Source organism: Tupaia chinensis, unplaced genomic scaffold (assembly GCF_000334495.1).
Source record: "Tupaia chinensis unplaced genomic scaffold, TupChi_1.0 Scaffold146140_1, whole genome shotgun sequence".
Classification (NCBI taxonomy): domain Eukaryota; kingdom Metazoa; phylum Chordata; class Mammalia; order Scandentia; family Tupaiidae; genus Tupaia; species Tupaia belangeri.
The window spans coordinates 22,633-34,213 of NW_006205995.1; the positions used below are offsets into that span (position 1 = coordinate 22,633).

The 11,581-nt window shown below is 42.9% G+C and overlaps 1 pseudogene; it reads left to right on the forward strand.

The window, feature by feature from the left end:
* Window positions 1-1,097: 1,097 nt before the first annotated feature.
* Window positions 1,098-2,194, forward strand: LOC102484624 (HCLS1-associated protein X-1-like; annotated as a pseudogene).
* Window positions 2,195-11,581: the final 9,387 nt, after the last annotated feature.

Here is an 11,581-nt window from a genome sequence, read left to right on the forward strand (position 1 = left end):
CCATCTCCCATGGAGGATGATTTCTTGTTTTCTGTCTACCTTTCTGTGTCTCTTTGGCAAGCACATGTGCCCTATAGCAAAAGAATCTATTTTAAAAAAAAAAAGAAGAAGAAGAGGAAGACAGAAAATAAATAAAGAAGTTATCCTTTTTTCTCAAGGAAAACAAAATTCACTGGGAAAGAGATAACACTGAAGGTGAAACTGTAAAACTGAGGCACAAAATGCTGTAAGAGCACAAAGATTGTGGTCCCATGTTGAAGTATTGGGTCAGTCCCCAAGAGACTGTGTTCTGAGTAGTCTAACTGAGCCTCCTGATGTCCATTCCCTTAGTATAACTTGAGTCCTCTTGGCCTGACCCAGGGGACAAGCTACTGCTTGACCTTTGAAAACCTTAGCAGAAAATTCTAGCCTTGGTCATCACCCAGGAGGGGATTGGAGGTTTGGACTAACTAGGTAAACTTGCCACATTATCAAATTACCACATTGTCAAATTGTCTGTGGCCCTTGGCAGGGAGACTATGGGAGGTGGGGGAGGTCCTGGCACCTGCAGTCAGATACAACTTGAAACACCGGGAAAACCTTCCCAGAGAAGATGACTTTTGTGCTGTAGCTCTCAAAACATAAATACAATTTTAATGACTGTATATCTTTACAGGAAGCCAGAGACAATAGGCATTCCAGGTAAAAAGAACTGGTAAGAACAAAGGCACAAAGAAGGTTCATGTGTACAAAAGAGACATAGCGGCTCAATTTCTGACCGTGTGGGCAGGTTGCCCCCAGTGCAACAGAAGGGTTTTAAAAGCTTGAGTCCTGGGACCAGCAGATGGCATAATGGTTATGTCATTGGACTCCCACGTAGTCTTCCGGGGTTGAGTCCTGAACCTGTGACTCAAAACTCATACCAGGTGTGTGTGCCTGCATGCCCAGAATCCCAAGAGGCAAAGGGAGAAAGGATTGCAGTGTGGTCATTTCCCCTCCCATAGGGAGGAGTGGTCATTTCTGTATCTTTCTGTCTCTCAGGCAAGTGCACACACCCTATAGCAAAAGTCTCTCTTAAAAAAAAAAAATGAAGAACAAGTTCTAGTTCCAGTACCAGAATGAGTCTCTTTGACCTCTTCTGGGGCTTTTTTGGCTTTTCTGTAGCTTAGAGCCGCAGAGATCCCTTTTTAGAGGGATGACTCAAGATGAAGATGAGGATGATGAGAAAGAAGAAGGAGCTACACGGGGTCATAGAGGCCCAAAGTTTGATGGTCCTCAGCCTCCTGAAGAATTTGGCTTCAGCTTCAGCCCAAGAGGAGGGATACGTTTGCATGCTTCTAGGAAGTCTCACTGTGTCTGAGCCCCAAATCCCTCCAGCTTTGATGACCTAGTATGGAATTTCAATAGCATCTGTAGCAAGATGAGGACCTGGATCTTGCTTTCCCATTTTCTTGAACTTTCAGGTCTTGAGTTAGAGACACCTGGTGAGAGACCTTGGGAGGGCAGACATGCTGGGACTCCATGTTCAAGTATCCAGATAGCTGGGACCAGCAGATAGCATAATAATTACATCTCTGGACTCCCACATGGCCGACCGCATTCAAGTCCTGGACCCAGAGGCTTGAAACTCATGCCAGGTACATGTGCATGCTTGCCCAAAATCCCAAGAGGAGAATGGAAGAGAAAAGACTGCAGTGTGGCCATTCCCCCTGGAGGGTGATTTCTCGTGTTCTGTGTCTCTGTCTCTCTGGTGAACACACGCACCCTATAACAAAAATCTCTCTTAAAAAAAAAAGTATCCAGATAGCCACCCACCTAGGATCGTTTTTTGGGGTGGTCCTCAGAAAGTGATGAAAGAACTGAATCCCCAAACCAGCACCAGACCCAGACCCTTTCAGAGGTTTGATGATATTTGGCCTATAACACACCCCACCCTAGAGCCAGAGAGGACAATGATCTTGATTCCCAAGTTTCCCAAGAGGGTATTGGCCCAGTCCTACAGCCCCAGCTAGAGTATTCTATTTCAAGAGTATCTCTGTGACCAAGATCACTAAGCCGCATGGGATAGTGGAAGAGCACCAGACTGTGGTGGATAGTGAGGGCCAAAATAACCCATCAAAAAGCACATGGTAGTACTCAAGGTGACCCAGAATCACCAAGACCTTCAGCCATGAATGATGCCTTTTCCATCCTGGATTTATTCCTAGGATGTTAGTTCTGGTCCTGGTAGCCTTGTTAACCCTCAGTGGCCTTCAGGTCCTTTCTGCCTCCTACCATTGCCCACCATCAACAAACTCAACTTTTTCACCTGCCATCTCAAGAACTTGGATGTATGGAATATGCATTGGCAGTATGCCAGTATGTCATTCACCCAGACTGACCAATAAAACCTTCATTTATGAAAAAAAAAAAAAGACATAAGTTAATGGTAAGCCAGTGGAGAATTACAGAGGTAGAGACAGCAAGTTTCACGAGTTTTGAGCCTTTTGCCAACCTGAAATAGTATAGATACTAATGTTCCTGCCACAGTACTAAATACATACAATAGGTAAATAAAGCAAGAACTCATGGATTAATTTAATTACCTTGGCAATTGAGATACAGCATCCCAACGCTGTGGCCTTAAAATACTCAAGACTTATGGTCTGCTAAAGTAAATTTGGGTGATAGAACTTTTAATTATTTACATATACAGTGGAAAGATGCTGATTAAACTGTCCTTGCATAATATCACCCTGTTATTATATGAAGACCAAATTTAACTGATGGGTGATAGTGTAATGAACTCAACAAAGCGCTATAAACAGACTTGTATAAATATCAAGAACAGATACTTGTCAGGTCTTGGGGAATGGGACAAAAGGGAGAATAAAAATGCCTCCCCCTACTCACCATCAATCCCTATGTGATTCTTCTAGGAAGTCTCACTGTGTCTGAGCCCCAAATCCAAGCTTAGTCTTTCCATGAATGAGGTGTGGGTAGCTGCAGTTACCTGAATCTTCCCACTCTCATCTCCAATACTTCCTCCATGATTTATAGAGCCATTTAATCTGTCTTATGACTTGACCACTATGGAAGCCACCAGCTAAGAGCTAAACAGTTGTCTACCAGAACCAGGCTGAGAATGGAAAAGGAGAACAGAATCGGGCAGTTCCCCACAAACAAATGAATGGATTGAAAATGTGTGATACATGTACTCTATGGAATACTATGCAGTTATATAAACAACAAGACACTGGAATTTGATGGAAAGTTTTTGAATATGGGAGATTTATTGCTGGTGAAGCAAGTCAGACTATAAAATAGAAATATGTATGTCTCCACTTAATATATATTGAATATCTGCACTTTATGATAGAGACTGAAAGCTTAGAGAACATAAAAGCATTGAAAATAGTTAAGTACACTGGAGACAGTGTGGAAGGAGGGTGGGAGCTGATCGGAAAGAGAATAGAGAAAGAAATTGGGGGTTGGGGGGTAGGAATTAGATATGCAAGACATTTGTGAGACACGGTAATGGTTTATTACCTGTTGATGATTTTGTGTGTAGGGTTCTCAACTGGACTGATCTGAGGTGTATTTCATGTTGAGTAAATTCTCTTTGCAAGCCAAATGATGTATAGTGATCAAATATATATAATAATAATAAAATTAAAATTTATATAAAAAAGAATTTGGGCAATTTCTTTCCATCTATCAGGTATCAATAGCTACTTCCATCCAGCTTTTTATTTGTTTTCTCTCCCTCTAAGCTATCCCTGGGGACTCGATTCCTCTCCATCAACCACCCAACTTGGTGTGCAGTGTGCAAAGAAAATTGTCAGAAGTAGTATTTGCTACTTGACATTTTCTACCAGAATGACATTTTTTTTTAGAGTTTTTTTGCTATAGGGTGCATGTGCTCGCCAGAAAGAGAGAGAGACAGAGAGATAGAAAGTGAGACATCACCCCTCAGAGGGCATGGCCACGCTGCGTTCCCTTCTCTCCCATTCTCCTCTCAGGACCTTGGGCATGCACGCACACTTGTCCAGGGTGAGTTTAAACTACCAGGTCTAGAACTCGAACCACGGTCAGCTACATGGGAGTCCAGCAACATAGCCATTATGTCAATTGCTGCTCCCCAGAATGACACTTTTTAAGGACAACAACAACAAAAATTTTACAATAAAAGAGGAGGTAAATCGTCTATCTTCTGTAGATGCTGCTGGTACATAAGACTAAGGCTAATCTGACATTCAACTTTGCTTTTAAAGTGACCTCCACCCTTAAAATGAACTACACAAATATGAGTGAGACAAGAGGCTCCCTGACCCATGTCTGTCCCACTAGGAGGCTCTGGAGTTGCTGGTAAGACTGGTTATCTGAGCTCCCCTCTAGGTGGGCACCTTGTCCTCTTACCCAGCGTGGCTACAAACAATAATTCTGCAACAATAAGTCTGCTCAGTGCCCACTCACGCATATTCAGAAGGGAGCTCAGGCCAAGAGTGAGGCAGAGTGCGTGCCAACATCATTTGAGTTCAAGCTTTCTAATGCTAACCTCTCTGCAGCATATGTAGCTTTCTTTTGAAGTTAAATGTAGACTCTATTGAATTATTTCCTATCTCCTAAACCCATGTCAAAATCATTCAATTAACTTAACAAATACTTATTAAGTAATGCTGTGTGTCAGGCACTGTAATAAGTGCCAGGAATAGGGCAAGAGAAAAAAATGCCCTTCTTAGAAAAGTTTACTTCAGTGGGACTATGATGATAGAGAGATAAGAGAGAGAAAAATCAAATGAAAAACAAATATGGTAAGATAAAGAGTGATAGGGTAATGTGGGTGGAGAGCTGCTGTTTTACATAAGGTGGCCCAGAAAGATGCTGAAAAATTTTGAGCAGGGCCCTAAAGGACATCAGGGAGGAAGCCATGTGGGTGTTTGGGAGAAGACTGTCAGAGCAGAGGCAGTGAGCATGTGTAGGGGTGGGGGAGGTGGTAACAGACAAGAAGGCCATTGTGCAGAACACAGAGACAGGAGAGCAGGAGGCGAGATACAGGTGCGGCAGGAGGATGTGACGGAACCTCGCCCCTAAGTCACATAGGACCTTGTTGGCCCTTGTCAGGTCTCAGTTTTTATTCTGAGGAAGCTCTTGCAGTTTTGAGCAGAGGTGTAGCATCATTGGACTTATGTTTCAAAGGCTCACTCTGGCTGCTCTATAGGAGGACAAGGTGCCCACCTAGAGGGGAGCTCAGATAACCAGCCTTGCCAGCAACTCCAGAGCCTCCTAGAGGGACAGTCATGAGTCAGGGAGCCTCTTGTCTCTCTTATTTCACCCAAGTACAGTTCTCCCTTTACTCCATAAAGTGGTTCCAGATATTCTCTGCACAGTTTTAGAAACACACGTGGTCTCTTAATGTACTTCTCCCTTGAGATTATTGTGCAACAATGAGCAAGAAAAGCCAAAATTCAGATCCATGGCTGAGCCTGGTACTACCAAGAGATGATTCCCACTACCTTTCTGCCTTTCTCCTGTTACCTACACAACAGGTGGCTCAACTTCTTTGGAAACATTCTACATTATACTAGGTGCTATTCTGAGCATGGAATTTATTCTAAGTCATTTTCTTGAAAGGGGAATACAAGACACCTTTTTTGGAGGGAGAAGATTTTGCTTTAGGGTACATGCGCTTGCCAGAAAGACAGAGAAAGAGGGACAGAAAGCGAGAAACCACCCCCCAGGGGGTATGGCCACACTGCAGTCTCCTACATTCTCCTCTCGGGATCTTGGGTACACATGCACACGCACCCAGCCTGGATTTAAGCCACCAGGTCCAGGACTCGAACCGCAGTCAACTCCATGGGAGTTCAGCAACATAGCTATTACACTAACTGCTGGTCCCAACACTTTTAAAAAAAGGTATATCTGGTTCTAGCTCTGCCACCAACGCTGTGTCCTTGGGAAAGTCTTAATGTCTTCATCTGAAATAAGATGCTCAGGCCCATCTATTCATTCATTCTACCTCATAAAAGGAGGGTGTATCATGGTCTAAGTCCCTGTCCAAAGTACTGAAGATAAAAAAAGATGAATAAAATTTGGTTCCTGTTCTCAAAGAACTTGCAATAAATTGAGAGAGATAGCCCTGATCATTACACAAACTATGATATATTAATTGCAATAAAGAGATGAGAACAAGAGCTATGGAAATCACAGACGAAACACGTCTAAATCTCTTTGCAGCTCTACCATGCTATGAGATTTGGATCTACTCTAAAAAGTCTGTCTCTCAGTGGTCTTAGAAAAACCTCCCCCCCACCTCAGGACCAGCAAATGCCATAATGGTTACATTGCCGGACTCCCACATAGTTGACCATGGATCGAGTCCTGGACCCAGTGACTTAAAATTCACACCAGGCGTGTGTGCATGTGTGCCCAAAATCCCAAGAGGAGAATGGAGAAGGGATTGTGGCATGACCATCCTCCCTGGGGGATGATTTCTCATTTACTGTCTCTGTGTCTCTCTCTGTCTTTCTGGCGAATGCATTCGCCCTATAGCAAAAACCTCTCAAAAAAAAAAAAAGTAAAATGCAGAACAGTATATAGTATGTAGCATTTAGGATAAAACAGGAGGCTGGAGAACATATGTATGTATTAGCTTGAATATATTTGGACTAGTTCTGGAAAGACATGTCAACAACTGGTTTTTAGGGGTTTGTACGAGGCTATCAGAAGGCAAGAGGGGTGACAATGGCCATGTCACTCTCTTCATTCTTCTCTCAGAATTTTTTGTAGGTCTGAAATCTCTTGTGCCTTTAGAATTTTGAGCCATGTGAATATGCACCTGCTCAAAAAATGAAAATTTAAAATAAAAAATAGATAAATTAGAAAGAAAGAAAGAAAGAAAGACCTTCCCCTAGGTGACAATACGCTAACTTTGGCTCACTCAAGTCATTTCTCAAATAAAAACGCTAGCTTCACTCTTACCAGCCAATAGGAAAATCATCAAGAAAGTCATACCCTTCTACTAAGTTTAGAAAAACTGGCACTAATTCCATTTAAAAAAAAAATAGGTCTCTGAAATATTATCATCTGAAACTTGGTGAAGTGCCTTGGAGTGATTCAACAGCCAGGACAGACTGCCCTGGGGCATGTGGACCTTGGCTAATAGCATGAGAGGAGGGCCGCACCTTAAAAAGAAGGGAGGGGAGGACTGGCACCAGTGGCTTCTCGCCGAGCTTGCCACCATCCCTGGAACCTACCCTGACGACTTCATCTTATCAGCCCTCTCGCCGATCATAGAACTTGAAGCCCAGACGGACTTTTGACCTGACAGCTTAACTTTTATATTTTTTTCCTTCTTTTTTCTTTTTTTTAAGGCCAGGTTGCTGTATCCCAAAGTCTAATGGTTAAGGGATCCAGATCTTATGAGGTCAACCACAGTTCAAATCCCCTGGCAGCCTGCAAAACACTCAGGGGACATATGCTTGTATGCCCAAAATCCCAACAGGATGGAGAGATGAAGGAGAAGGGATTGCAGGGTGATGACACCCCTCAGGAGGCACATTCTCCCTCTCTCTTCCTGTGGCTCTCTGTCTCTCTCTGGTGATTGCATTTGCCCTCTGGTAATAATTTTTTTCATGCATGAAAAATAAAGGTTTGCTGTCTCTATCTTCCTGCCTCAGTTTCCCAGCTGGGACTACACGTGAATACTACTGCTGTCCCCTTTTAGACAGCAACTTGCTGTGTGGTCTCAAGCAGCTTCGAGCTTGTAATATTCTGGACTCAACTTGCCCAGGTTGCTGAGATTGCAGGTGCATGCCCAGCCTCAAGCCAGAGCAGAAGCCCAACCCAGTCAGCAGTCCCAGCATGTGGAGCACAGTATCTTAGCAGCACAAATCACTGTGACTGGACCCTAGACAGCTTTCTTCATTCAGCCAAATAATCATTCTCAAAGAATGTCTGTAGCGATCAACAGATGCTCTTCTCAGAGAAGGCACTGTGGTGTGACCATTCTCCATGAGGGGTACTTTCTCTTCTTCTGTCTCTTTCTCTAATTTAGAGTTCACATGCTCTCTAGAAATTACACACACACACACACTCTTCTCTACACAAGGTACAAAAAAAAAAAAAATCCCCCCGTTCCTCAGAACACTAGCTAAACTGGACCTGACCTCAATCGCTTGCTTCTTGGTGTTCTCATTCCTCCCTGTGGCCATGGGCAGTTCCTATGACTTTCTGTCCAAGCATCACTTTGTCCCCACACACCTGCAGTAGCACATGCTGTCTCAGTTCCTCTTTGGTACTGATTTCAGTGCAAATCTCAGTCCAGGAATAAGTTTTCACAAAGCCAGGGTGTACCTACACATGATTCATTCAAACCCAAGCTTATAGTAAGTTCATCTTCCTGAAAATTTTGAAGTGGAGTCAGAGGAAGGGGCCACGTCAGACAATTTACCGCCTCCTCAGGACCTCCACATGCCTTCTCTTCTCTTCGTCCACTATCTCCCTGGAGCAATAGACAGGATATGTCTTTCTTCTCATGCAGAACAAATAGGCCATCTTGGGCTCATCCTTAGGAGAGTCCTTTCTTCTTCAAGCACTCATCAAAGATTTTCCTCAAAAATGCCACCTTTCCTAAGAAGTCTGGCTAATGAAATGTTTTTCTTTTGTTGCATAAAGAATTTTGCATGGGACCAGCAAATGGTGTAATGGTTACCTCGCTGGACTCCCATGTAGTCAACCGCGGTTTGAGTCTGGGATCTGGCAGCTTAAAACTCATGCCAGGCGTGTGTGCTTGAGGGTCCAAGATCCTGAGAGGAGAATGGAGAAGGGATTGCAGTGTGACCATCCCCCCAGTGGTGGTTTGGGGGGGGATATTTCTCAGTTTCTATCTCTCTGTTGAGTGATGTGCCCTATAGCAAAAATCTCTAAAAAACAAAACAAAACAAAAACTATGCAAATAAAAAGAATTCCAAAAGAACAGAACATGCAGATGTCATCCAGACCAATATTATTTGGAAACTACAGCAGGAAATTTATATGGAAGTTCATAAACATTAACCAAGATCTAGGGAAAACCTAGTCTCAAGTAGTTAAATTTGCTTAACTTAATTGTATAACCAATGGGACCTCTGTGCCAGGCACCATCCTACGTAGAAGTATCTAAGTTATGATACCTCAAAAAGAACAGTTGGGGACCAGCAGTTAGCACAATGGCTATGTTGCTGGACTCTCACGTAGTCGACCGCAGTTCGAGTCCCGGACCCGGTGGCTTAAACGCACACCAGGTGCGTGTGCATGCGTGCCCAAGATCCCAAGAGGAGAATGGAGGAGAAGGGATTGCGGTGTGGCCATCCCCTCTGGGGGGGGATTTCTCGCTTTCTATCTCTCTGTCTCTCTCTGTCTGGCTGGCGAGCACACATGCCCTATAGCAAAAACCTCTCCAAAAAAAAAAAAAGAACACTTGGCCACCAGGCCCTGCTTCAACCAAACTTCACATTTACTAAAGGATGATTGATAAATGTTTAATAGTATATGTCAGAGAAAGTAGGTAAAGAAAATAAATCTTAGGGGACCTTTGCTGAGAAGTTTGTATAGCACACTTAAATGTAAGCATTCCAAGGTTAAACAGGAGTCCACCACCAAGAAATTCCTAAATAACTGTGAGAGCCCATGAGAGATGACACTTCCTTTTCTTCTTATTGTTAAGCAAATCTATAAAAGGTTGGCCTATATCACAGTGGTTAATGGAGTCAGAACCCAGATTCAAACCATGGCTGACCACAGTTTGAATCCTAGTCCTGGTGACTTGAAAAACATGCCCAATGACTGCACATGCCCTAAATCCTGACACAATGGAGAAATGGAGGAAAAAGGATTTTGACAAAATCATATACCCCCTTGGGGGGTTTTCTCTATTACATTCTCTCTCTCATGCGTATACACTCTCTTGCAATAAAATAGAGAAAAATGAAAGAGAGAAAGAAAGAAAATCTATAAAATCCCTCATCCCTAGTCCTTGAAGAGATTCACCAACAGCCATTCATTAACACTGAAGAAAAGTCACACCTCTTGGGAACCAGCAGTTAGCGTAATGGCTATGTCGCTGGACTCCCACGTAGTTGACCGCGGTTCGTGTCCCGGACCCGGTGGCTTAAAACTCACGCCGGGCGCGTGTGCGTGCGTGCCCAAGATCCCGAGAGGAGAATAGAGGAGAAGGGATTGCGGCGTGACCATCCCCCCTGGGGGGTGATTTCTCGCTTTCTGTCTCTATGTCTCTCTCTGTCTGTCTGGCGAGCACACGCACCCTACAGTGAAAATCTCTTAAAAAAAAAAATTGCTATTTAATCCTAAAACACACATATAGGGACAGCCAATGAGTGATGTGGTGGTTCAGGTGGCTGAATCCCACAGGGCCAACCACACAGTTCAAGTTGCAGACCCCCTGGCTTGAAAATCACATTGAGTGCATGTGACATGTGCCCAAAATTCTGAAAGGAGAGAGAAATGAGAGAAAAAGAGATTGCAGCGTGACCATTCTTCAAAGAGGGTGGTTCTCTCTTTCTCTCTTTGTCTTTTTCTTTCTCTCTCACATGAGCGCGCGTGCACTCCAGCAAATCAAATACATGTATATCATTTAAATATATATGTCTTTTTAAAAATATGTGTGTGTTGGGAACCAGCAGTTAGCGTAATGGCTATGTCGCTGGACTCCTACATAGTCGACCGCGGTTCGCATCCCAGACCCGGTGGCTTAAAACTCATGCAGGGAGCGTGTGCATGCGTGCCCAAGATCCCGAGAGGAGAATGGAGGAGAAGGGATTGCGGCATGACCATCCTCTCTGGGGGGTGATTTCTCGCTTTCTGTCTCTATGTCTCTGTCTATCTGGCGAGCGCACATGCCCTATAGCGAAAACCTCTCAAAAAAAAAAATGTGTGTATATTTATTTGTTAATCTTTTGACATAGGGTCAAGGCCTAAATGTGGGTCATCTGATGGTGTCCTATAAAGTCTTACTTATGTACATTATACCCGTATGCCTCAATGACAACTTCTAATTTTAATTTTTAATAGAATTATAATCTAAATATACTTGCAAAACATCTGATTTGTAAACTTTTTAAATAGTTTTTCCCAAATATTTATGGATATCTTCTATATCTTATAAAACAGCAATTTGAAAGACTTCAGTTTAGCAAGCAAAGGCTAAAGCGTTAAAAACATTAGTTTCAGTAAAGCAATTCTCTTTACTTTTATATTCACACTTAAATTCAAATCATCTTTAATATAATGACAATAATAAGTACAAGTGACATAAGCAGGGTTGGAAACAACCACAATTAGCTCTAGGTAAGCTTCACCTCACCTGATATGGGGCCTGAGTGATATAGATTAGCCTATTGGCTAAGGATGTCAATGTTTTTTTAGGCTTTTCAGGATGTTTTCCAGAGAGAATGGAAGAGTGGGTTAATGTGAAGTTGGATAAAAGATTCCATATTTATATACCTATATATTGTCAATGTTTTTTTAGGCTTTTCAGGATGTTTTCCAGAGAGAATGGAAGAGTGGGTTAATGTGAAGTTGGATAAAAGATTCCATATGCATATACCTATATATATTATAT